The following is a 6000-nucleotide window of genomic DNA, read 5'->3' as shown; positions in this document are numbered from 1 at the left end:
GCTCTCAGCTTGCAACAGTACTGGGTAGGATAAGCTTCAGAAAGACTCATCCCAAAGGAAGTCCACCCATGAAAATTGAAGGAGGCCTATTAGTTTTCTTCTTTTTCTTTTCCTCCCTGTCATGACTGTCTTTCAGATGGGAAATAACCAATCCACTTCCCGGCAGATGCCTTTGAGATGCATCCTTGGTAACTGGAAGCTGTTCGATCCTCTAACTCTGAGGAGGAGTTGCTTAAAATTCTTTTGTGCCACTGCGTGGCCACAGTATCCACTGGGGGATGAGGAACACTGGCCTGAGGATGGGAGTTTAAATTACAATACCATCCTGCAGCTAGAATTATTCTGCAAAAGACAAGGAAAATGGACAGAGATCCCCTATGTCCAAATTTTCTTCCAACTAACAGATATGAAGGAACTCTGTCTTAAGTATGGGATTGTTGTATGCCCTAAAAGTGAGCTTACTAGGCAAATGGTGTTAGGCACAGGCAACCAAGAGAAGGAACCTCCCTGTGAAGGCTCACCTCCACAGCTCCCGAGTTGTTTGGTGCTTCTTCCTTGTATCCAAACATGCCCCCATATCCGGGAGCACCCCCTCCATAAAAGCCAATTCGAGTATGTCCCTTAGTTGAAACTGGAGGAGAATTTGGACCAACCCGGGTCCATAAGCCCTTCTCCCTCTTAGAACTAAGACTGATCAAACAAGACCTGGGAAGTTATACAGATGACCCAGGCAGATATATAGATACATTTCAACGTATTACCTTGGCCTTTGACTTGAAGTGGAAGGACATCATGGTCATATTTATTCAAATGATATAGGACCCTGAACATACTAGGGTCTTAAAGGAAGCCCGAAGGTATGCAATGGGGCTTCATATGTCCAGTGATTGATACCAGTAGAGGAAAGTGCAGTCCCCTCCTCTGATCCTAATTGGAATTATAATGACCCTGAGCACATCTGAGAAAGGGGCCTTTTCCTAATCTGTGTGAAGGCAGGACTGAAAGCAGCCCAACAAAAAGTAATCAGCTATGTCCGTGTCTCAGCAATAACTCTGGAGCCCAATGAGAAACCCATTGCCTTTCTGGAAAGGCTAAAAGAGGCCCTCCAAAAGTTTACCAATCTGGATTTAGACTCTTACAAGGGACAGGTGATTTTAAAGGACAAATTCCTGTCCCAATGTGCATCAGATATCAGAATTAAGTTACAACAGCTACAGCAGCAGGACCCTGCTGCTTCTTTAGATGAGATGATCCAGACAGCCACCAATACCTTTTATAACAGAGAACAGGAGAAGGAGGCCAAGGCCCAGGAGAGGGAGAGAAGGAAAGAGACAAGGCATGTCCAGATGCTGACCGTCCTCCAGGGAAGCCCTATGGCAAACCCTTAGTCCTTGAAGGACAAGGAAAATGCCTAATCTGTAGACAGGCAGGGAATTGGGTCAAAGAGTGTCCAAACTGTGACAAGTCTCCTAAAATGGCTTGCTACAAATGCCATCAGCTGGGACATTGGGTGGCACTCTGCCCTTGGGACCCAAGAGCCTCAAAGTCAAGCACCAAGCCTTCCCTCATGATGGTTCAACAGGACTGAAGTGGCCCGCTCCAGCCAGCCTGCATGTCACAGATAACCATCACAGGGCTGGAGCCAAGGGTGCAACTAGATGTGGCAGGTAGGTCTGAGAACTTCTTGGTTGACACAGGGGCTACCTATTCTGTCTTGATCTCCTACTTCGGAGCCTTCTCCTCCCAAACCTGTACCATTTTGGGTGCTACAGGAAAAGCAATTACTAAAAGATTCACCTGAGCACTTCTTTGTTGCTGGGATGGACAAATATTTTCCCACCAGTTTCTGGTGATCCCTGAGTGTCATACTCCCTTATTGGGAAGAGATATACTCACTAAACTGGGGACCACCCTTGTGATGGGGAGCTTTTCAGCCCCTAGAGCCCTACAGCTCCTGGTTACTACTGAAGAACCCATTGCACCCTCTCCAATAGAGAGGGACCAAAAACTATGAGAAGACAAAATAACCCCTAGGTGTGGGACCAGGGAATTCCTGGACGAGCCCACCAAGCTGAACCGGTCATCATTGTCCTCTGAGATCCCACTCGGTTTCCTAACCGGAAACAATATCCCCTCAGAAGAGAGGCTCGGGAGGGACTACAGCCTTTAATAAATAAATTCCTTGCTTGTGGGCTATTGGTCCCCACCAGTTCGCCATGTAACGCCCCAATCCTCTCAGTAAAGAAAAAGGATGGAACCTGGTGAATGGTTCAAGATCTCTGGATCGTAAATGAAGCTATAGTCCCCCTCCACCCCACAGTACCCAATCCCTATGTAATCTTGGGAGAAATCCCACCCAATGCCAAGTGGTTTATAGTCTTGGATCTCAAAGATGCATTTTTTTTTTTTTGGCATCAGTTCAGTTCAGTTCAGTCACTCAGTCGTGTCCGACTCTTTGCGACCCCATGAATCGCAGCACGCCAGGCCTCCCTGTCCATCACCAACTCCTGGAGTTCACTCAGAATCACGTCCATCGAGTCAGTGATGCCATCCAGCCATCTCATCCTCTGTCGTCCCCTTCTCCCCCTGCCCCCCAATCCCTCCCAGCATCAGAGTCTTTTCCAATGAGTCAACTCTTCGCATGAGGTGGCCAAAGTACTGGAGTTTCAGCTTTAGCATCATTCCTTCCAAAGAAATCCCAGGGCTGATCTCCTTCAGAATGGACTGGTTGGATCTCCTTGCAGTCCAAGGGACTCTCAAGAGTCTTCTCCAACACCACAGTTCAAAAGCATCAATTCTTCAGCGCTCAGCCTTCTTCACAGTCCAACTCTCATATCCATACATGACCACAGGAAAAACCATAACCTTTACTAGACGGACCTTAGTTGGCAAAGTAATGTCTCTGCTTTTGAATATGCTATCTAGGTTGGTCATAACTTTCCTTCCAAGGAGTAAGTGTCTTTTAATTTCATGGCTGCAGTCACCATCTGCAGTGATTTTGGACCCCCCAAAAATAAAGTCTGACACTGTTTCCCTATCTATTTTCCATGAAGTGATGGGACTGGATGCCATGATCTTCGTTTTCTGAATGTTGAGTTTTAAGCCAACTTTTTCACTCTCCACTTTCAGTTTCCTCAAGAGGCTTTGAAGTTCCTCTTCACTTTCTGCCATAAGGGTGGTGTCATCTGCATATCTGAGGTTATTGATATTTCTCCTGGCAATCTTGATTCCAGCTTATGTTTCTTCCAGTCCAGGGTTCTCATGATGTACTCTGCATATAAGTTAAATAAGCAGGGTGACAATATACAGCCTTGACGAACTCCTTTTCCTATTTGGAACCAGTCTGTTGTTCCATGTCCAGTTCTAACTGTTGCTTCCTGACCTGCATACAGATTTCTCAAGAGGCAGATCAGGTGGTCTGGTATTCCCATCTCTTGAAGAATTTTCCACAGTTTATTGTGATCCACACAGTCAAAGGCTTTGGCATAGTCAATAAAGCAGAAATAGATGTTTTTCTGGAACTCTCTTGCTTTTTCCATGATCCAGCGGATGTTGGCAATTTGGTCTCTGGTTCCTCTGCCTTTTCTAAAACCAGCTTGCATACCACTGGCTAAAGAATCCAAATATCATTTTGCCTTTGAGTAGGAGGCCCCAGGAGAAAAACACCAACAGATGACTTGGACAGTATTACCTCAGGGGCTCAGAGATAACCCTCACCTGTTTGGACAGGCCTTTAGCTGGGATCTCCTAGATCTGGACCTGGGAACTAATGGGAAAATATTACAATATGTAGATGACCTACTATTCTGCTCTTCAGATGAGAAAAACACCCAACAACATGCAATTCAGGTTCTAAACTTTTTGGCAGAAAGGGGATATAAAGTCTCCCGTGCTAAGGTATAGATTGTTGAGACAAAGGTCACTTACCTGGGAGTTCAGATTACACAGGCATCCAGAAGGCTGTCCTCTGATCGGGTACAAGGAATCCTCCAGTTGCTCTCCCCCACGACTCAAAAACAATTGCGAGCTTTCCTGGGACTAACTGGGTATTGTAGAATCTGGATACCCAACTATGGTCTAATTGCCCAGCCCTTATGTGAAAGCTTGGAGAAGGCAATGGCACCCCACCCCAGTACTTTTGCCTGGAAAATCCCATGGGTGGAGGAGCCTGGTAGGCTGCAGTCCATGGGGTCGCTAAGAGTCAGACATGACTGAGGGACTTCACTTTCCCGTTTCACTTTCATGCATTGGAGAAGGAAATGGCAACCCACTCCAGTGTTCTTGCCTGGAGAATCCCAGGGACGGGGAGGGTGGGGGTGGGGGGGTGGGGGGGGGCCTGTTGGGATGCTGTCTATGGGGTCCCACAGAGTCGGGCATGACTAAAGTGACTTAGCAGTAGCAGTATATGAAAGCTTAAAGGGACAGAATGAGTCAATCCCACTGATGTGGGGAACTCCTCAAAAGAAGGCAGAGGCTACACTAAAACAGGCCTTAACTCAGGCACCTGCCTTGAGGTTGCCAGACCCAGAAAAAGCATTCCAACTTTATGTCCATGAAAGAAAGGGAATAGCCTTGGGAGTGTTAACTCAAAGGTTGGGATCTGAGCCCCAGCCTGTAGCTTATTTATCCAAGAAGCTCGATCCAACCGCCTGAGACTGGCCCCCCTGCCTTCGAAATCTTGCAGCTATTGCAATCATGGTAGAAGATGCTTTAAAACTCTCCTTTGGGGTCAAACTAATTATTTTTACCAGCCACCAAGTAAAACAACTCCTAAATGGGAAAGGCCATTTATGGATGCAACAACAGACTGGTTCCAAATAGGAAAAGGAGTTCGTCAAGGCTGTATATTGTCACCCTGTTTATTTAACTTATATGCAGAGTACATCATGAGAAACGCTGGACTGGAAGAAACACAAACTGGAATCAAGATCGCCAGGAGAAATATCAATAACCTCAGATATGCAGATGACACCACCCTTATGGCAGAAAGTGAAGAGGAACTACAAAGCCTCTTGATGAAAGTGAAAGTGGAGAGTGAAAAAGTTGGCTTAAAGCTCAACATTCAGAAAACGAAGATCATGGCATCCGGTCCTACCACTTCATGGAAAATAGATGGGGAAACAGTGGAAACAGTGTCAGACTTTATTTTTCTGGGCTCCAAAATCACTGCAGATGGTGACTGCAGCCATGAAATTAAAAGACACTTACTCCTTGGAAGGAAAGTTATGACCAACCTAGATAGCATATTCAAAAGCAGAGACATTACTTTGCCAACAAAGTTACTTCTAGTCAAGGCTATGGTTTTTCCTGTGGTCATGTATGGATGTGAGAGTTGGACTGTGAAGAAGGCTGAGCACTGAAGAATTGATGCTTTTGAACTGTGGTGTTGGAGAAGACTCTTGAGAGTCCCTTGGACTGCAAGGAGATCCAACCAGTCCATTCTGAAGGAGATCAGCCCTGGGATTTCTTTGGAAGGAATGATGCTAAAGCTGAAACTCCAGTACTTTGGCCACCTCATGCGAAGAGTTGACTCATTGGAAAAGACTCTGATGCTGGGAGGGATTGGGGGCAGGGGGAGAAGGGGACAACAGAGGATGAGATGGCTGGATGGCATCACTGACTCGGTGGATGTGAGTCTCAGTGAACTCCGGGAGTTGGTGATGGACAGGGAGGTCTGGTGTGCTGCGATTCATGGGGTCACAAAGAGTCAGACATGACTGAGTGACTGATCTGATCTGACCTGATCAAAGAATCCTCAGATATCAAGTAATGCTGACAGAAAATCCAGGCCTCACTATATCCTCTTGTGAGGTTCTTAACCCAGCTACCCTCCTGCCTACCCCCGAGGGCTCTCTCCCCTTTCACTCTTTTCTAGAAACCTTGGACCACTGGACAAAACCCCGAGAGGGATTGTCAGAAGATCCTCTGACCAATCCTGAGGAAATCTGAAACACTGATGGAAGAAGCTTTGTCTTAGATGGAAAAAGAAGAGCTGGGTAT

Source organism: Bubalus kerabau, chromosome 10 (assembly GCF_029407905.1).
Source record: "Bubalus kerabau isolate K-KA32 ecotype Philippines breed swamp buffalo chromosome 10, PCC_UOA_SB_1v2, whole genome shotgun sequence".
Classification (NCBI taxonomy): Eukaryota; Metazoa; Chordata; class Mammalia; order Artiodactyla; family Bovidae; genus Bubalus; species Bubalus kerabau.
This window is presented reverse-complemented; position numbering follows the sequence as displayed.